Here is a 22,582-nt window from a genome sequence, read left to right as displayed (position 1 = left end):
AGTAACATGGCGCCAGTGCTGGAGTGGAGCACACTGATAACCAGCCAACATTTACTGCTCCCTCTGAGCTTTTTAGAAGCAACACCAGTGTGTTTTGGTCTGGATTGAGCACCAGCAGAGGAACAGGGGCGCTTCATCTAAACTCTGAGTGATTAGATATCATGGAGGCCTAAAAACAAAGGTGTTTCTGGGATTCACAAGTATCTAAGTAAACAATAAAACTATATTAATCGATATTCTCACCTGACAAGCTCTTACATTTTGCCTGAATGCAATGGTAATGGGTTTCACTGCTCAAGCAGACACCCAGCTGGAGATACTGGCAGCATTAAACATGCTCATTGAAGAAAAATATAATTCCTCAGAAATCACTGTGAGTGTGATTTCCTCTTACTGACATGCATCATCTACATTACATCCTACTGTACTATACATTGCTACTGTACTGAATGACATGTTAAAGTATAGGAAAGGTATAGCTTTACAATAACAACCAGGCTTTACTGTCAGAAATCTCAGAGATGTTATGGAAAAAATGAAAAGAAATAAAAAAGAAAGCTGACTTATTCACACAGGTGACGTTCAAGACGATTAAATACGTTAGGAATGAGAAGAAACTGAAAGTGAATGGAAATGCTCTGTAACTGTGGCCAGCTGCCGGTCATAATGCAATGTTGCATTTTTTAGGCTTTTCTTTTACAGTCACTGAATACATTTTTCTTTTCTTGCTTTGTTAACCACATCTCCCTTCCCCCTTTCTGTCTCTCTTTTTCATTTACGAACTCACCTCACCTACGCTATCCATCGCTCCCCTCTCCTCCTCCTCCTCCTCCTCATTTTCTACACTCACCAAGCCCCTTGCCTAAAAATGAAATCTGATTTTCCTTCTTTCCCTCTCACACTTTCTCTCTCTCTCTCTCTCTCTCTCTGTGTATGAGGGTCTCTGGGTCTTTTGTTCATCCACCCGCTCATGTGGCCTCCTCTGGTTGCCACGGCAACCGGGTGTATACATACAGTTGCTCCAGGAGAGGAAAAAAATTGAGATGGAAAAGAGAATGGGATGCAGAGAGATGCGTGAGAGGGAGAGGGAGGCTGAGATGGTGTCAGGGGAGACGGAAAGAGAAAGGGTTAAAAAAATGGTAGAGATATGGAAAAAAATGAGAACAGGACTTAGAGGAATATGAGAAAAAAATGTAAGGGATGACAAAAGGATACAGAAAATGCTGGAATGAGAAAGAAACTGATATTTATTTACCTCCTGCAACAGCAGTACTTTTTTCCCCAGCTGAGATTTTTCTCTTCTGAACGAAATAAGTCTCCAAAACCCCTCAAACAAATTTATAATTTGTAATTCAGCTCTCAGCACACAGCAGTTGGATCCATTTGCTTGGCAGATGATTTTTTTTTAAAGCACAGCAAAGTTATAATCTAATCTTCTGCCCTGTGTCTTTCCTATCAGCAGCTAATATTAGCAGAATATAATTAAAATGGAAAATGTTCTGCAGAACTAACAAAAAAATGCATAGAAACAAACCAGCTATAAATCCTTTCTTTCTAAACCATAGAGATTAATAAGGAAAAAAAAGATTTTAAAGTTGTCACGGTTTCTTACCCATAATCCCATTATTACACATTTGAAATTAAATTCATAGTTTTACCAAAAATATGTCATCTAATAAAGAAAAAATGAGGCAGAAATATCATTAATTCAAATTCTTTATAAATATTTTTGCTCCTTTTTTATGTTATCTGTTCCTTAAGTATAACATAAAAGAGAATTTTTCTTTTTTCTTTAAGAGCATAAGAAGGAGAAGCTAAATGAAGCTAAATCAGGCAGACGTGAACCAAAGGTAAGAAAAAAAACATGAAACCAGTTCAGAGAGACACAGAGAGAAACAATAAATATCTGTGTCCGGGCAGCATTTTTCTCCACCCAGTTGTCTGTGTTTGTTGTATTAGAAGCCCTGTAGGAATCCAAACCCTGCAGACAAGCAGCCATCTGCCATGCTGGCTCCAGTCCAGCGATGCTCTGCAGAGCCAAGATGGCATCCAGTCACACGCACGCAGAAGAACTGCATCCAAAAATTCACAGTCCAACGAGACACGTCTTAGATATGTTTTAAAACACATGAAGTCATACATGTAGAGAGATGGTCGATTCATTTCTATACTGGATTATGGAGTGTGGAAATAAACTCATTTAGTTGCTGCTTTTCAAGAAAAGATTTATAAAAACGGATTTGCTGTAAACGTCTGGCAACATAATAACAGTGCAGAGATGAAAAAAGTCGAGACATAATAATGGTTAGTTGTGTGCGCGTGTGTGAAATGTCCTTCTCAAATATTATTTGACATACTGTAAAATTCAATTCAAGGCAAACAGAAGCAAACACTTGATACAGGATTATTTTTAATTAGATCAAATGAAGACATTTTGGAGTAAAATACATAAAACGCAATCAAAAAGGAAAGAAGTCTTTAAGATCGTCCTGCTGCTATATTTGGATCTCTCAGTGACAGCCCCGTTCTGTCCCCATGCGCTTGTGCCTCTCTGTGCCTCTCTGATGCACGCTGGTTCCCCTCCAGCGTGTCAAATTATAGATAAATCAACCTGATTTTAATTTGATGGAAGTAGAAGAACTCGCCTAGGAGAGCTGGAGGTGAGTGAAGGTTGTTTTGGTGCAGCCAAAAGACTCCTCGGGATGTTAAAGAGGAACACAGACAGTCTCACCCTGTGGGACAATTTCACGATGCACAACCTCATCAATGTCAAACCCCCCCAACAACAACGATATGCTCCTGCTAGTGTTTCTTACACAAAGCCACGACACTGTGGGCTCTTTGAAATATAAGATGATGGACAAATTTGAGACTTATGGTGAAATTTCATAAATACATTTTATACTGGGACTTTCAGGAAGCAATTTAACACAGCATCTGCACTGAAAGAAGTGATTGTGATGGAGAGATTTGGCATCTTTCTAGTCATGCCAGAAATGAATCAGCCAGAAATGATATGTCTCCCAGTCATTTTATCATGAATAAAGATTTTAGCTTAATAAAATTCACAAATTCATAAATCAAAATTACATCTAGTTCTTCCAACTTCCAGCTTGTAATTACAGTTCAAATTAGGCTACAGGAACTGCAGAGAGTACTGTGGAGACTGGATTATCAGCAGAACTGTGAAGGAAATTCTTTAATCACTTGAAGGATCTAAATTTGAAAAGTACAAAAGCATACTTTTTTTGGATATGGTATTTGAAAGCATAATTTACAAAAAGGGCTTCACCATTTCTTTTTTTTAAAAAAGGAAAAAGCAAGAGGAAAAGTGACAGGAGAAAAGGAGATAACTTCAGCTACAGCCAACTTTTTCTCTAGCTTGCCACCAGAGACGCAGCCTGAACATTAACACTAAGTGACATCTCGTTGGTGCTGCCACGTGAACTGCTTTGAAGAGTTGGTGGCCGCCTGCATGCGTGGCTGGTGACCTGCTTATATGAAGACTGACTGAGTTGGAAGCTGATAAAGAAACGACAAATGGAGCAGAAAGGAGAGACGGAGGGAGGCAGACGAGCTATCAGCTTCATAGTGATTAACCATCCAAACACACTAACCCAGAGCTGTAGAAGGATCATGATATGATACTCTGATCTCCCACTAATGCAGACACATTGGCATCACTCCATCTCACCCAACACACACTCTTCTGGCAGCTCTTCATTATAATCTCTACTCTTTCTCATGCACACATATAGACTCACATGCTGGCTGCCAGAATGCTACAACACCCAAATCTAAGAATCTGTATAGAAGTTTATCCTGTTATTTAGAGACTCTCATTCGTGTTTAATTTATTCATCTCATTCTTCTCTTTGAACCAACACCTTTGTAACCCATGATGGGTGTAACATGCTCCAAAAGTAACACATTACTGTAAACACGTTACATTTTTCAGTAATGCGATGATGTTATGCATCACTCTGCTAAAATGAGGAATTCAATTGCATTTACAATTGCACCATTACTTGCATTAGAAAGGTTTCTTAGTTTTCTGCACATGGGGTGGGGCTAGAAAGGATTAAAAATGTCAAACAAACATGTTTTTTCTTCCTTCACATTTGCGTTACGATTAGCTGATTTTAATATGTGTGCATAAAATGGGGAGGAGCGGAGATACTACTTTTATTTTTATTGTATGAAAGGGCAAGAGTGTGATGGTAAACTGTAAACAGCATCCATAACAGAAACAGCTGCATCACAGTGCTAATTCAACATCGGCTCTTTGCTAGCATCTGCACAGATAGCATGCTAACACAAACCTAGCAAAGACGCAGTGATGTTCTCAGCCCAGCAACCGGAGTCTGAACTTCAGCAGGTAACAAAGCACTGATGGAACCTCATTTTCTACCTGTAACTAATGTTTCTACAGTAGAGTCAATGTGGCAATCACTTTGAAGTCTCTTTGGAGGGTTTTCACCGCCCTTGTGTTGTCAGCCATGTTTAGATGTAAACACTAATAGAAAGATCTGTGTGTGCCCTCATTAAGACAGGGATTTGTGTTGGTGTGTGGGACTGTAGCCGCGGGTTTGTATAGTTAACTGGTAATTACGCGACAGTATGTTTCAAGTCATTTTACAGAGTAACAAAGGTAATTTAACACATAGTGTTACATGTTTACTTTTTCTGGTGAGTAATTAGGTAATGTACTACATTACTTTTAAGAGAAATAATGAGTCTTTGAATAACAACCCTAGCACTGTTTGTACCTTGAGAACATCACTGGGAAAGTTTCAAAGGAAGGGACAGCTAAGAATGTAAGAAAAGAAGGAACACTTCCAAGTCTTACAAGCAGCATGTAGCCTAAAGGAAAGATAGATGAAAGAAAAGCAGACTAAAAATGAAGTGGAGAGAACTGAAAGGCACTAAAACGAAGGGGTTAAACTTTGAATAAAAAAGTACAATAAGCACTTTAAATGAGTAGAATCTTTTGGGTTGCAAAGGCGCTTCTATTTTATTGCTAGCAGTTACAAGGTTGGCACCAAGTGGGTTCTCTCTTTATTTAAATATTAACTTCTATGTTAAAATCAGTGTATAATGAATGGATATGTGTCTGTACGGCACACAATTTTTATGCATCATTACTCTGTTCTGTAACAAGGACAAGCTTGTTCATTAGTGAAGACGCTCATAAGGGCGAAGAAATTGCAAAAATCTGTTATATGAAGTTTAACTTCTGTGAAGTTTGGCCTAGAAGTCAGTAGCAAGCTGTCTAGACAGCACTGACCTTTGAGGGGACAGACAGCCAAAGAGTAGAACAAAGTATCAATGCTTATTAGCTGGGTTGCAACACTCCTGTTTTCCTATATATTTTTTCTTCCTCTCCTGATCTACAAAATATCAATGGTTTGCAGACAGTTATGCAATGAATCGTTTATCTTTTTAAAACATTGCAAACTTTTGATTAGCGAGCTAAGTCAACACGCTAACAACTCTGATAACTGGCCATTAGCAAACTTGTTAGCTTCGAGAACATTAAGATTTCTCTTCAGTAGAAAAAAACATGGACTCCATATTCCAAGCTGGCTTTCAGCATTATGTTTCAAGTTAATACTCATATTTAATACTTACATTTCTAACTTCGTTTCAGAGCTTGGAAGAAATTAACTGGACTTCAAATTTAGAGGTGGTTCTAGGGTTTGTTGACCCACTATTGATTATCTGAGTCATCACATGAGCCAAAGTGTGAAAAAAGGCATTGGTCATTACTATGACTGGGGGTCAAGGGTGAAATCACTGAGACCTTGCCCGACCCTATTATTACTTATTGAGGTCACACGAGACAAGAGGACATAGATGGCCTGTAGTTACCATTCACCAGTGGACATATACTGATCAGGCATAACATAATTACCACTGACAGGTAAAGTGAATAACACTGATATTCTTTTTGTCATGGCACCTGTGCATGGGTGGGACATATCAGGGAGGGATTCAACATTTTGTCATCAAAGTTGATGTGTTAGAAGCAGAAAAATGGATAAGCATAATGATTTGAGAGTCTGACAAGGACCAAAATGTGATAACTAGACAACTGGGCCAGAGCATCTTTAAAACTCCTGCTCCTGTGCGGTGTTCCCAATCTGCAGTGGTCAGGATCTATCAAAAGTGGTGAACCAGCGAGAGGGTCAAGGGCTGCTAAGGCTCACTCAGGGACCTGGGGAGTAAAGGCTGGCTCATGTGGTCCAATCCAACAGATGAGCTATTGCAGCTCAAATTATTGAAAAAGTTGATGCTAGTTTTGATAGAAGAAGGTGTCAGAATACACAGTACATCACAGTTTTTTGGGTATGGGGCTGCATAGAGCCACCAACAGACCAGTCAGGGTCCATATGGAGCAAGGAAAGAAAGTGGCCTGGTCAAATGAGTCACATTTTCTTTTACAGTACATCACAGGATGGCTGGGTGCATTAGTATCGCTTACAGGCAATGTAATGTTTTGAGCAATGTTCTGCAGGAAACCTTGGGTCCTGCCATCCACATGGATGATAGACATATACCACCTACCTAAGCATTGCTGCCGACCACATACACCCTTTTATGGAAACAGTATTCCCTGGTGGCTGTGGCCTCTTTCAGCAGGATAGTGCGCTCTGCCACAAAGCAAAAATGCTTCAAGAATGGTTTGAAGAGCACAACAGTGAGTCGGCTTTGTTGATTTGGACCCCAAACTCTTCAGGTCTCTCCAGTGCTGGACAAGCAAGTCATGGAGGCCACACATCCCACCTTAAAGGATTTGTTGTTAACATCTTTGCGCCAGATACCACAGGACACCTTCAGGGAGTCCATGCCTCAATGGCTCATGGCTGCTTTGGCAGCAAACAGGGAACCAACATAGTCAGGTAGGTGGTTATAATGTTATGTCGGATTGGTGTACTTGGCCTCTATTTTAAAAATCATCTGACTTTCAGTGGAAAATGTGAACATTTGTATCCTTCAGACAGTGTCCTTTGTCCTTTAAGTGCACGTGTACAGCTGAAACTTCTTTCAAATTATCAGTTAAATGACACTTGTGCTTTTGGCATTGTATTGCCTCATTTGTAAGCGCATAAGTGAGGAGAAAGTGTAGTTGGTGATCTTCGAACAAAGCCAACATGGGAGTGCCAGAAACTGCAGGCTAAACCCCAATGAACTCCTGTGCCAAAATGTCCAACTACAGAGCATTAAAAGTTCATGTTTATAGTCTGTACAGTAACTCTGTAACTTCACAAAGACAAATTAGTTTCACTATAAAGTATTAAACATAGAAACCTAAATTTCTCCTAAAAAAGTGTTTCCCCGCCTCCCTTCATCCCAGCATCATGTAGATTTTATCTAAGATATTAAGATGATGTTAATCCTCCTCATCTGATTTTTCCCCATTAATATGGCCTTCAGCTACATTTTTGGGCCTATCTGTGTCCTCTCCAGGTCGGAGGGATTATATGTGTCGCTCATGTCCAGTATCTGTATAATAACAGATTACAAGTGATTACACAGCACACAGACATATCTGTATAATCCTGACATCATTTATCTGACATGTGGTGAAAGTCAGCATATTTTAGCTGTTTCTCTAATGACTGACACCAAGACAGATTAAAGCGAGCACTTAATCAACTTATTAATTTGCAAATCGGTGTGTGGCTGCAATATAGCTTCCATCCATCTAAAAGCAACAATATATTGAAAGTGTGATTATGCATCTGCATGTGTATAACCATACGGTAATGTATGGATATGCAGCATTGTCATACATGTGTGTGTTTATATGAGTCCACCATCTCTGTTGGGGTTATCCAGGCAAACACTGACGAGGCGCTAACCCTTGTGTCCGATATATTTAAAAATGCTGTTATGTTCTGTGGTTGGTGTTCAGCACAGTAGAGGGTATATAATCTGCAAGGATTATTGCCTGTGGATTGAGACAGATTAAATTCACCAATCAGGGAGTCGTACTGCAGAAAGACAGATTAGTTTGGGTGTTTATGAGGTCATGTGCTTTTATTGATGGCACGTTCAAAACCCAGGACAGACACTACATGATCGGGGTAAAAGGGTTCTTATGGATAGTATTAAATGTGTGAAAAAGGTTTTGGTCGTTTTAGGTATTCAGTGATTACAGTTAATAGTTAATAGTAGTTAATACTTTTTTTTTTTAATGACACTCACTTCCGCATCAGTTACAGCTTGATAGTACCAGGCCGGAGCCCCTTTTGTTTTCAGAAATCCCCCAATTCCAAACATCCAAATGGTGCTCTTGAGATCTGATGATTTAGTAGACCATCTGAGTGCAGTGAAATCCTTTCCAGAAAAACCTTTTAACATGATTTGAGTTTTGTGACATGGTGTGTTATCCTGCTGGAAGCAGCCAGCGGGATAGGGGTGCACTGTGGCCATTAAGTGATGGACATGGCCAACAACAACCATACTGAGGTAGGCTGTGGTGTTTCATTGAGAAACCTAAATAGTTGATACAGGTTAGGATGGATCCACGGTTTCATGTATATGTGTGTGTAAGTGTATATATACAGAAATGCCCATTCTTCCCAGTCCAGCCTTGGCTATAACACATAGTTATTTGAGTTGCTGTTGCCTTCCTACCAGCTTGAACCCATCTGCACATTTTCCTCTGACATCCAGCAGAAAAATGCTGCTCACTGGATATTTTCTCCTTTTTGCTCCATTCATTCCATTTAAATAGCCACATATTTCCAAAAAGCAACATATTTCCAAAAAATCATGTTTTTCTCTCATTTTAAATTATTTGCCTGCTCTGTGTGAAAAAAAAAAACAGGTCAACAAACATTTATTTTCTCTTGTTTCCCCTATTTATCCATTTTGCTTTGACACACACACACAAAATACACCCACTGTCCCTCCATTCTTCTTTTGACCTTTAAATACGCTGTCAGGTTTTCTTTATATATATATCTTTGTTGAGAGACAAACAAAATCTTAAATTGCTCCTAGGCTCCTGTTCACAAACTTACAATCAATGCTTTCTGACATTTAGAGGGGGAGGGGTATATATGTGTGCGTGAGCATGTACAAGAGGATGCGCATGCATCTTATTGCATGAACGAGCAACCCAGCAGCAGATACAGTACACCTGTTCTAATCAGCCCCTGCTCACATCCATCAAAAGTGACAAAGCCTCGCAGTCTTTGTAGTATATTTAAAAATTTCCAAAAGGGTAAAAAAATGACTTCCACTCGCTAATTTCTGGATTACAAGGTTTTGGAATTTAGAAAGTTATTTTTCAACCATTAAAAAAACCTCTTCATGACTTCAAAAACACCTGTACTATGTGTATGTATTAGTAAGTGTAGTTTGAAACAGAGAAACCCTGTGATTACGCGTAATAAAAGCGCCGCATGTCCACTGCCAAAATCAATACAAATCTATCGCAACATACTGAGGACAAAGTGCTGACAGCATTTTTACAGTGCAGGCTATCATCTTAAACCATACAAAATTCAATTGCAAAAAAACAAAAAGATACTCTGTGTGGGTACGTGCAATGAAAGAGCATAACACTTGACTCTGAAACGTTTTACCATAAATGACCTATTGGAAAATTGAGCAGGCCTTTCCAAATAATCAATACATTGCAACAGTGTAGAGGCAACACTATCAACATGAACACTGAGTTGTTTTCTAATTAACACTTTTACAGAAGTGCACAAATTGACCAGCTTGTGACATTGTGTGGCATCCTGTGGATCAAGTGACTCTGACCGGGCATATCCTGGAAGGTCATTTAAAATGTTTGGACCAAACACGCCCTCCCGTTTCCTTCTTTTTGTCTCGCTTTGGTAGCACGCAAACAACGTGTTTCCACCACCAAAGACTCGCAACAAATTATAGAGCAGCATGATTGAATATCTGTCTAACTGCAACACTGTAAAAGCCACTTCTGTCATCAGTCAAGATCATTAATGCTGTCACGGCGGGCTCTGAGAAGATGCTCTTTCAAGTGCCACAGTGACAGCTGGCAGTATGTTTCCATGGGCTTTATTGCAAATGTTCTCCAGTTTATAGCACGAAACAAAGGATATTTATTGTGCTTTTGGGGTGGTTTAAATTAATCAGTGATCGCTTTAACTTTGTGCCAAGTGATCGATTAATCATTAATGCCACAGATATTTTTATCTGTGACATGTAAATGAAACTGACATAACGGGGAATATCGAATGTTATGGCAAAAATCAAAAAGGGAAAAGAGCACACCTTCCACAGCTTGACTGACATTTACATTTTTTACTGTACAGACCTGCTTGAATGCTCTTACAAGGAGTCTTCCACTTGCCAAAGGGTAATCACACACTCTTAGAAGACTGTCCGGTAAAAGGTTAGGATGTGCTCTGGGGTTGAGTGCACTAATCAGAGGGACGTCAGAGTGCAGAGTCCATCTGAGGCAGTTTACATCAAGCCTTTTTCCCTTCTAGCCATGCACACCCTCCTCGAAGTGAACTTATTTACAACTGATTTGCAACAACAAATACATTTTGAATTGAAATGAAGATAAAATGAGTTACGTTTACAATTAACCTCACACGGAGATGCTTTTTATTCATTTCTGTGCTAGTTTCTTGAATCAGATTATATACCTCCAATATTTATGTGACAGTTTTTTGGTGTTTTTCCTTAGGACATCATGATTCTTGTTTAGGATTAAGTATCATCATAGAATACAGTGAAAGTCATCAGTGAAATGAAATACACTGCAACTATAAAGATGTTATCAAAACCATATTATTTTCTAGCTTTCTTGCCTTCTGTCTACAATCACGCAGGCCTAGTGATCAGTCAGTGACCCCGTGGCAACCCCAGGTTCCTTGGAAAAAGTGTGCTCTCCACAGCCAGATGGTGAGTGGTAGCTGAAGGTTGCAGGCAGTAACGAAGTGAAACTGGTACATGCATATGGTGCTGCACCAAAAACCTGCCCCTAGAAACTGCTTTGGTTGCTAGGTGCAGGTTGAAAGGTAAATTGCACAAAAGATGTTTCTCACGAAGTTGCAGTGCAGGTTGAAAAAGTGCGATACAAATTAGAAACAGAGAATGTTCACCTTGAAAAAAAACTTTTGAATGGTTTAGTCTTACTACAGCCTGGAGAGTAAATTTTAAAGAGCGTGAAGAATGTAAATTGATTGTAGACCACTCAGCTCAAACTAGGTCAGGGCAAATACAGCAATCTTCTAGGGACCAAAGCAACCACCAAGATGTTTTTGCTGCAGAGCCTTCTGGCAATAGCCAGCAACCACTCTCCAACCGACTGGGGAATGCAAATTTCTCCTAGCAACTGCAGGATCCCAGGGGGTCACTAGGCCTGCGTGACTGAGGCCTTTATAAGTCATCAAGCAAACCCTGGACTCTGATGTTAAAGCCCATTTTCAATCCCATGGTGCCCAGTCCAGTCTCACGGCAAGATGTGTGTATAAATGTATAAACAGTCGGCATATTTGGGCCGATCGTGGCTGAAGAGTTGGGTGTTCGTCTTGTAATTGGAAGGTTGCCGGTTCGAGCCCCGGCTCGGACGGTCTCTGTCGTTGTGTCCTTGGGCAAGACACCTCACCTGCCGCCTACTGGTGATGGCCAGAGGGGCCGATGGCACAATATGGCAGCCTCGCTTCTGTCAGTCTGCCCCAGGGCAGCTGTGGCTACAACTGTAGCTTGCCTTCACTAGTGTATGAGAGTGAATGAATAGTGGAATTGTAAAGCGCTTTGAGGGGTCCCGAAAAGCGTTATATAAATGCAATCCATTATTATTTTAGCCAAAATGATTTTTTTCCAAACCCAAATAAGCAGTTATTTTGTTGCCTAAATCTAACAAAGTAGGTAGGTTTGACTTAAAACATGTCGTGCTTTATTATGCTTTCACATCATCACAGGCATTATAATTTACAAAATGAAACCATTTTCTATACAGTAAGATGTGGAGCTAATAATTGAGACCACGAACTCATCAACAAAGTGTCTACTGAGGTCATAGATCAAGTGAATAGAAGAGTAATTTTCTTCTTCTTTTTGTAACCCCAAAGCTTCCATCTTTTATGTGTATTCTAGCTGTGAAGACACACACAAAGAAAATGTCATGTTTATTTTGTTAACAGCCCTCAGAGTGTTTAGCAGAGATTTATTCAGTGTACACTGTACATGAAAAAAAGAAGTTTGTGTCTACGAACTTAAAACAATGGATTAAATCAAACTGCTGTAAGACTGCTGGCGGGTCAAAGTGCAGCTTGGTCAAAGGGAAATGCACAAGATGTCTTATATGAGCTTTGTTGTGCTTGCAAACAGGACAGTTAGCTCTGGGTGTAGAATATTACTATCCGGTCGTTAAGTCTGACGTCACTGGCCGTGTCTGGGCCTACACTCCGCTGCAGGTCCATATATCAAACGATCACTATGGCATTACTGAGAGTTGGAAAAACAGTCTAAAGTCTTTTATCTTTAATAAAATGATCAGCGTTCTGCTCTACCAGGTGTAACAATTGAGTTTAACATCCAGGCATCCATGAAAACGGAATTTATGACATTTAACGGAGTTAGAAGTTAGCAGGAAGTTAGCTCGCTAGCTTCTATCTAAATACAATATAGCATGTCCTGACTGCGGGGTTTTGGAAACAAATTAAAACGTACAGCTCTGTTATCACTTCCAACATAAATGAAGACAGAAAACTAAAAAGCAGTGACGTTTGTAGGGTTACTGAAGTTTGGCTAGCTGGTATATATATATATATATGACCGCTAGCGACACAGCTATGTTAGCATAATATAAACAAGCTAACTTTTTTTCCACTCGATAAAAGTTAACGTGAGTGTTCTCGGTGGTCAGGAACAAATGTAATCGCATGGCAGGATGCTGTAAAAGGACCAAACTTCAGCCAGGAGAACAACTGAGATAATCCATCCACAATGCGAGGTTAGTCATTCATATACTGCTGCATGGGCTGGGCTGTAGTTACATCCTAAGGTTTTAAAAACTGAGCTTAAATAAATGATTAGCGGTAATAAAAGCCGAGGGAGGTCAACAGTGATCACTGACTGTTTTAGGAGCTTTTTGAGATTAAATAGAAGAAAATACAAAACATTAAACATGTTAACAACACAAAAGCCATATTAAACGCAGACTACTTTAGGCCCGGAAGTAGGATTCGTCACGTCATCACTTAACGACCGGATAGCACCACCGGATGCTAAAGGATATCCCTCCTGATAGTATTTAATGACAGCCTTGATTTTGCTGCATAGCCCATTCACCTGAACTACCACCAGCAATGATGAACTTGAAATGAATTAGAAAGAAAAAGAAATGTTGGACTGGAAAGTCTTAAAAACTTTGTTTGAACATTGATTCTATCAGGAGAAGAAAAATTCATTCACTGAATGAAGGAGACAAATTCTCCAGGCAGACTGGAACGAATAAAATGTAATTGGAATAGGCTCGGGAAATGAAAAGACTACTAAAATGTAAACAAGGTAACCGCACACATCTTCTTCCTGTCTCAAAGACATAACAACTGACTTTGGGGTATTAGATCATTTGACACAAATAAACATATTGCAGCAAATGTCATCTGTCTAGACGGTCGCAGGATCACACTAAAACACAGCGACACGCCAGAACCAGCCAACTTAAGAACACCAATGCCTTAAAGCCTCGTCGTCTCACAACAGTGGGATTGGAACAGGATAATACCCGTGTTCAAAAACAGCCTTCCAACCCTTCTATCCCTTTGTATAATCCTCTTCATCTATTCACCCCCAAAACACTTCCCAAATAATCAGCTTAAGTCACAAGACTGGGGCTCTTAATTAAAGTTCACTATTAAAAATGTGTGTGCTCCTTTAAAGAAAATAAAATCTATGAGAGTTAGGAATGAAAGGTGGATCAGCGCTATTGTTTATTATTCAGCGCGTGCACCTGATCTTCTTTAAGGAAGATTTCAATGCGCTTGCAGAATTTACAATACTCTCCTAATTTCATTATTCAAGCACTGGCTGTGTAATCCATCTGAGCCTATTACTTTTTGTTTAGACATTGAATCATCCCCCTCAAGTCCCAGTTGTATCTGTCGTGGCTCAGATCGGATCAATGGGGCTGATTTAATTCTCAGTCAGGGCACTCAATATTTGTAACTGATGCTAATTTAGATGTTAATGATACCATCCAAATAACACATTCGAAGCCAAGGTCATGTAAGGATGAGGGGTGGGAGGAAACAGGATGCTCGAAGAACAACAATAAAATCAAAGGTACAGAAGATTACACGGTGTAGGCTGAATCATGGAGCTGACATCCAAATTGACAAAAGACACTGCTTTGTGTCTCACCCTGCAACATGTTAGTGGCTTAAATAAATAGCGTTGTTGGCTTTTTATTTACAAAAAGGACTGAGGAATATCTGTGCTTTTGTTTTTTTTACCATTTAGACCCAAACAGAAATCGGACTTTAAAAAGACCTGTGTGAATATCACATTTTAACGAGATGTACTGCTGCAGAAGGTTCAGTCATAAATTGAGCTCCGAGGAAGCAGAATTACAGCTTTGGTGTGGATAGAGGACTCATATCTTGAAAAGACAAAAACATTCAACAATTTACTTTCCAGCCTTATGGTTCCCATCACACCTTCACGCTCTTAGGAGAGACTAAACAGGATACAGCAGCTGAACAGCTGCTCTGAAAGACCTTCAGTCTGAAACTAGCAGTAGTCTGGACTTTATGAGTATTAATGTTGAATCTTTTGGTTTCTTGTAACAGGCAGTGTGATTTATGCTACTTATCTGGAAAAATATAATTTCAGCTTTGTCCAACATTAAAGCAAAACTAATATAGTTTTATTTTCTGGCTGTGCCATTAAGGTCAGAGTAGAGGTGCGATCAGGCCAAGGTTTAATGAGCAAGTGTTTCCCATAGAATTAGACTGTGTTTGTAGTGGTAGCGGAGCCCACACATGCATGTGTGAATATGCTTGTACATGCAAAAGGAGGCGGGCCCAAGCTTTCTGAAACAAATGACTAATTAATAATATATTTTGTATAAACTTTCTGACAATAAATAATGGAGTGATAATCGCCTGCCTCTCCAGTCAGTCCCTCTCCCACCAACACCACCACCTGCAGGTATATCAACAGCACATAAATCACCTGCTGCAGCTTCGCTCATAGCAAATTTCCACTGCAGAGCACCATCATGCAGTCCATGATGGTGGGTTTGGAGTCTGAATGACTCTGCTGAACTCCAGATGGATCAACGTGTAGGTGAGGAAACACAACTTAGCTAGTTAGCAGTGACCAAACTTTCAAACTCCTTTCTACCCAAATATAAAAACTAAAAATGAAAAATGTTAAAATAGATCTCATAATATACTTCGAGTTAGTAAACCTGGTTTCATGGCCCAGGTGAGTGGCGGTGTTTTTCCATAAAACTGCCTCATTCCTAACACGATCTGTACCTGTGGGCAATATGGGCTATAGGCCAGTATATGAGACCAGCGCTCTCAATGGGTCCCCACAAGATCTGCTGTTAACCTAGCATTAGTGTGAGGCCACCAGGTTGTTCTTGTGTGTCACAGCTTACTGCTTATGCTTACCTGGTGTTTTCTCCGTGTGATTTCTAGGCATCCTCTGGTTCCTCATCTCACTCTAGGTAATAATCACTCCTCTCTGGATGTTGGTCTTCTCTGGAATCACAGTCACAGCCCAAGCTCAGTTTAATTGTCTGTTTACCTGCCTGCCTCCCTGCCTCTGGAAACTCACCTAGACCACTTTGACTGCTTTCCCCTCCACACCGGCTTCCACCTGCAAAGACTGTAAGACACTCAAAGTAACTCACCTGTCTCTACCTGACGAATCGTGGGCAGCTCTGACATTTCTCTCTTTGTGTTCTCGTATCTCTGACCTCCACTTCCTAAGCCACGACCCTCTCCCTGAGACTCCCTTTTGCTCCTGCACAGCCCAGTCTGACATTTCAGTTCATAGTTCATGTTTTGATCTTGTTATTCATGTTTGCAACACTTCAGTTCACAGTTGCTTTTCGTTAATAAAGTTTTTAACCTCGTGTCTGCTTGGGTCCATTTACCTGGTTCTGGCTGCCCTGCCATAACACCTGGGAGGTCTGGGAAACCATACACTCAAAGCTCACATAGATATTGATATAGTTCTCTAGATAATTGGACAGCAGTAATTGGTTGTTGATGATCGTGCAAAAGTGTAACAATCCAGCAAAGGACAAGAGATGGCAGAGAGAAAAACAACTCATAATCAAGAACGAAAGAAAACAAACAAGGAAATATAAGTCAGTGAATTTCAAAATTCAACAGGAAGAAATAAAATGATTAGTACAAAAATACCGAAAAGATTAAAAAGTGATCATACTATTATGATACTATTTAATACTATTTAAAAACAGAGGAAAGAGAAGCCCTGTACAATATGGAGCATGAGCATCCATCCAATAGTCACAGCTAACCTAACCATTTATGCACTGGAAAATATTTACGGTAAACAATTATGTTCTTGATTTTAAATAACTACACTACTTTAAGAAATAAAAAGGTGATATCAAATCCAGGTGAATACCAGTAAGGGTATCAAACACAAAGAGTGAGCTTCACGCTTTAGTGAACCTTCTTTGCGCCACAGACCGGTTTATGCTGACAATATTTTCACAGACCGGTCTTTAAGGTGTCACGAATAAATACAACAAAATAAAACCAGTACTGGTACTGGAAAAAAAAAAAGATTTATTCCTAACACACGGGAAACTGAGTTAACGCTAAAAACAATTAAATAATAATGATAAAAAGCGATAAAAACCCTGAAAACCATAAATTTCACACCCCAGCCTCAACTCTCGCGGCCCAGTACCAAACAACTCACGGATCGGTACCGGTCTGTGGCCCGAGGGTTGGGGACCGCTGCTTTAGACATGTCAAAATCAACTGTTTGACTACAAAGTTATTTAAAAACTCACATTAGTACAACAGCTGACACTCTTGAATGACAGATGCTTCTTAGTGGAAGCCATGTGGTCACTTCACTGTGAGAATATTAGCTTACACACACACACCATATTGCTTCTAAAATCAGCTAATTTGATTTATTGGACATTTGATTTCGGATAAGTCTGTCCCGAGGTCACTCTCTGACCTCAAAACTGACATTTAATCCCCAGAGGGAGCCCCTGGTGTCCCGATAAACACTCCAATACACACAAGCTAGTCACAGGACACACTCCCCACAGCGTGGGAACAAGCGCTCCTGACAGCAGACAGGAGAGTGCTAAGGAGGATATGTGAGGCTGAATGTTTTTATGTGTGTGTGTCCTTCTGTGGCTTGCTCAGTCACCTGCATGCGTTTGATCCCTCATTATTTCTGCTTGCATGTGTGTGTGTCTATGTTTCAAAGGGAAGCTCAGAAGACAAGCACTAACAATGATATCACTTCAGCCTCTATAAATCTCTTTCTACCTCCCACAGGGCGAGCAGTGGTGGGAGCACAGAGAAGAAAGCAGGAGTGTCAGAAATGAAAGACAAGTGTGTTTGCGCCTGTTGGGCGATGAGTATGTGAGGGTACAGAAAAGGGGGGGATGAAGAAAAAAAGAAGTGGTTTGTTGGCATGATGCAAGCTGTCTCAAAGGAAAAGTGGATCAGAGAAGTGTCCCTGTGATCTGTGCTCACTCTAAGGATCTCTGGATTTTCTTGTATTTATTACGTGTGTTTCACGAGGTCATGTTGTGTTTACTAGAGATGGACGTTGATAAGAATTTAGCGAGTCTAACTCCATTATCGATATCACTTATCGAGTCGATTCCTTCTTAATTCTCTTATGGAATATCATTGGGTTTTCATTGGCTGGGAGAGTCATCACCATCCAACCCAGTATCACGCATAAGCGTGGAATAGACACGCCAGTCCACCGTGTCCATTTCACGCTTTGGAGAGGCTAAGCGTGAAATGCAGTAAATTCAGTACAAGCAGGGGGCGGTAATATATTTAAAGCCAAGAAGTCGCTTTTGACCAGGGAAGGTATGAAGTACATTCGAGGCTCCTTCTATGCCCGAAATGATTAAGCTAGGTGGATAATATGTATTTACATGCAAATGTCTTTTCTGTGATAATTTTCATGTTGGCTGAAATAAAATATCTCCCTTTGCTGGTACCACAGCTTACTGCAATTTCTACATGAATATCTGAGGCAAAGGATGATTTGCACACTGTGGACCGGTCTGTCTGTTTTATGCTTTGATATCAGGTTGCAACATCACTATTATCTTTCTCTTAGTATTTAGGTATGAAAACAAAGCCGACAACACAAAGCAAACATGAAAACCAGAATAGAGAGACTTCAAAGTCTCTTTGTTCGGTCGCCACAGTGATTCTACTTTAGAAACATTAACAGGTAGACACAGAGGCTACAGCCTGACTGCTCATCACTCCCGTTGTTGCCTGTTGAAGTTCAAGTTCTGGCTGCTCGGCTGGGGTCAGCATTAACACAGCAAGCATCACTCTGGATTCTTGGCTAGCTTAGCATTAGCATGCTACCCATGCAAGTGCTTGCAAAGAGGCAAAGTTATGTTAGCAGCATAACGCAGCTGTTTCTGTCCTGGATGCAGTTTGCACTTTACCATCGCGCTCTCTTCCTTTTGTGCAATAAAAATAAAAGTAACATCGATATCCACGCTGTAGAGTGTAGCACTACTTTCCTCCTCTGCCACACAAACTGAAAACAGCTGAAGTGCAAAGGGAAGTGAAGTGCAACTGATACTGATACAAGAAATTGAACCAATGAGAACAGGTTGTCTACAAGAACTGTCTCTCGATTCCATCTCTAGTGTTGATCTCTGAGGATCTCTGGTTTATAGATGTGTAATATTATCATTATTTGAGTTTTAGTGACCTTAGTTCAACAGACAGTACGTCACGATTTTTTCCTCAAAATTACACAAAGCCTCTTTCACTAATTAATTAAAGTATTATAATAAAGAGGAGACCATGGAGGTTATTTTGATAGTGATCTTTTAATCATGTAAAAGTGAAGTTGCTGCATAATTTTGTTGTCAACTTTTTTTTTCTTTTTTCTTTTTTGGTATTACACTTCACTTTGCATTCATTTCACAGCTGGGTGCACAAAAGTGTTAATTATCCTTGGCTTGTTTTGATGAAAACTAGGTTGTAGTTCATTGCAGTGTTTCCCAACCTTTTGGAGTCACGGCACATATTTCACATTAGAAAAATCACACGGCACACCACCAAACAAAAATGTCACAAAAAGCATGTTGATCAATATGGTGTGTGGGTCGGTTTGTTCCTAGTATATCTTGTTTGCTTTCGTCTGACCACTACTCATGCTAGGGCCTTCATCTGGGTCCGAATTCACTACTTTTTCTTTTCAAATATTTATGTATTGCTATTACGCGCTGTGTCGTCTCACAGCATGATTATTACGTAATTTCTTCTTTTTCTTATTCTATTTTACTAGCAGTTGGTAGCCGATTTAATTAGAGCAGGTAGTAGTACTGCCCTCTAGTGGAAGAGAATGTAAATGTTCTGCCTGTTACTCCAATCAGGTGGAACGAGATAATCTTCCACAGCACACTTGATCATTTCTCGTGGCACAGTGGTTGGGAAACACTGGTTTATTGTGTATTTTAGTACACAATAAGTGTTCTAAAGTCAGTTAGAAAGAAGCATCAAATGTGTAACAGCATCTTGGTTATGAGTTATCGATCTTGAAAGTTGTAACCATGTAAGATTACGTTTACTGAAGTTTGCAGCTATGTACAGGGGTGTGTCTACAAAAGCCTCAAGAAGTGGCACCAACATTCTCACTGTTGCCATTAGACTCAATTACTGTCGGTATTACAGTGCACAATATCATAAGACGAGAGGACGAGTAACTCAAGTACTTTACTGAATACAGTTTTATTCTAGTATTTTAGTTTTACGTTCTACCTGTATGCTGCTAACTTTTGAATATTAAAGTTCTAGTTACTATATCTACTAATATATGATCTTGTATTATTTTAGGCAAAGCTACCCAGAAGTGTAGAAGTAATTAAAATACCTCCAACATTAAAGCCACATTAAAGTCATGTACATATTAACAAACTGGTCATTACCAGTAATCCAATTTTTGAGTGAGGGCACTATACACTATACGCTATATTAAGATTTCTGGCCTTTTATTCTGATATTCTGGGTTATTTTGCATTTATGTCTCCTGATACATGATGCAGTTTATTTATTTGCTCGTACTAAATAACTAATACACAGCCAAAAAAAATTGCTACTCAGTGGATCATTTGATAGAAAAGACTCAGGTTTGATGAAAAGCAAAGCAGCAAAAGGGAGAGGAAAATATGACACTTTCCAAAAACAACGCTACAAATAATTGGCAATATCGCTCCATGTCTGTGAGGTATTTAACTGTAATAACAGTTTGCTAAAAGTTTGGGACATACATTTTTTTGAAAGATTTTCTGTTTTCATTTATTTTGGAGGACCTTCTGCTTTCATTGAAATGAATGAATTGAATGAATGCAAGGCCTCGTCATTTTTGTCCTCGACAAAGTGCCACACGGAGCTCCACAGGAAGTGGAAAAATGGCATTTTCAATGGAGAGACCACACTCGTCCTCGAATCTCTCATTTCTACATTGTTCTTCTTTCTTTTTGCCCCCTCTCTACTCTCCACCTTCTCTTTCTCCCTCTCTCTTTCTTGCACCGAGTCTTTCATGTTCAGATCAGAAGAGCCCGCCACTTATCACGGGAGTCTAGAGAGGCTCTCCTATAAAAGCTGGCGTCACATGCCTGATTTAACAGGGCACACACAAAGAGTCCTCTATCTCTCCTTCCTTCCCCTTCTGTAGGATATCCCTCTCTCTTCCTTTATCAAACACATTTTCTCCATACAGGAATAATGTCGCTCACACTTGGACTCTCACACACACATATTGGACTGCCTCGCCTCTTGTTCTGTCACAATGGGATTAGTGGTGTGATTCTTCCACTCCTTTTAAGTGGGCACACCACCAATCCACTTACGATAGACTCGGCTGAATACTGAAAAGACTGAAAAGGGGGGAACGAGGAGGGAAGAAGTGGACTCGAGAAGACATGGACAAGAACGAAGGAGTGAGCAAAAGAAAAGGAAAGTGGATATGAGTTAAGGAGGAAAGTTAGAGAAGATGAATTGTGCTTTGTGTTTTAAAGGGCGCACACACTTTTTAGGGGATAAAACCCAACTTTACTTCAGAAGAAAAGAATAAAGGGAGGGCATCGAGAAAGACGGGAAGGGGAGACTGAAAGAGAACTGGCAGCACACTTATTGGCAGAAGTGAATTAGTGACTGCATAACTCTTAACAAGCGCGCGCACACAGACACACAAATGAACCTGTTGCCAAGGTGACAGGAGGCAGCAGAGGCCTCCCCGCAGTGTTTCATACAGTGATGTCATCGGTTGCCGCCAGCACCGGGTGGGCTCTTAGCCAATAGGACAAAGGCACCAGAGGGCGCAGACTGTCCTTGTGTGTGTATATGTGTGTTTTTTTTCTTCTACTTCTTTTTACGAGATCGTTGTGTCCTTTCATCAGGTGCTCCCTCACCCGCCCTCTCATTTTCCGCACCTCTTTTTTTTTTTGACTTGTTCAACTCGGTCAGCGGGCGGCTGCAGAAGTTGAAGCTTTAGGTCTTTCAACCTCTGATGAAAGTGAAGCTGATTAGTCTGGCCGGGAGAATATTTCACAGCGGGAGGAGGCTGCAGTGATTGTTCCACTCGAGTTAGGGAAAGGCTCGAGATGCAAGTTTGTTTGTTTCTTTAGTTACCTGCTCATTAAAGCATTTTTTTCTTTTTTCAAATCAGGCTTCACTGTGAGGCTGGAACACTCAAGGAAAACAAGACTGTTGCACACATAAATTACAACAAAAGTCTGACGCATTTATGGCTCCAGATAAGAAGTGATCCCACCAATTTTCAAAGAACTATTTGTCAGCCCTGAGCCTCATCGAACCAACAGTTGTTCATGTATTTTGTTCTGAAAGTCGACACTCGAAGGAGCTACTAAATGTATCGCATATCTATTTAATGGTTGTTCTTGCTGTTCTTTTCTTACTTATTGATCGCACTGTATTGCAGGCTTGATGTTCACTTTCCCAGCACATGCAAGATGAAAGAGACCTTCTCCAATTCCGAGCCTTACTTTTCATTACCTGGCTGAACTGTATTTGAGATTGCACATATCTGGCTGGGTTAATCTGACATTTAACAGTTATTAACCTGCAAACTCCCTGGGACCAAGTCTGAGTAATCTCAGTTGCACATATTTAAGAGTTGGAAAGATAACTGGCAGGTAAATTCTTAGTAAGCCACTGAGTTTCATGTGTCCTGCTTTAAATCTGCATGCCCTACACAACCTGCCTCTTAGCCTAGTTGTTTGAATGTTGTGTGCTGTGTTTGAGGACTGTTGTTGACCTGACACTGTCTGGGGTTCAGGTGCGAAAGAAGTTGCAAAAGTACAAAGGAGTTCATTGTTCCT

The 22,582-nt window shown here is 40.2% G+C and overlaps 1 long non-coding RNA gene across 1 annotated transcript; it reads left to right on the top strand.

Moving 5' to 3' along the window:
- The first annotated feature begins 4,330 nt into the window (after positions 1-4,330).
- LOC143417098 (uncharacterized) lies at positions 4,331-16,099 on the top strand. The gene is made up of 3 exons (XR_013097320.1): positions 4,331-4,378; positions 6,740-6,902; positions 15,666-16,099. It is a non-coding gene; the product is annotated as an uncharacterized LOC143417098 (long non-coding RNA).
- Positions 16,100-22,582: the final 6,483 nt, after the last annotated feature.

The sequence above is a fragment of the Maylandia zebra genome, linkage group LG3, assembly GCF_041146795.1.
Source record: "Maylandia zebra isolate NMK-2024a linkage group LG3, Mzebra_GT3a, whole genome shotgun sequence".
NCBI lineage: Eukaryota > Metazoa > Chordata > Actinopteri > Cichliformes > Cichlidae > Maylandia > Maylandia zebra.
This window is presented reverse-complemented; position numbering and strand designations above follow the sequence as displayed.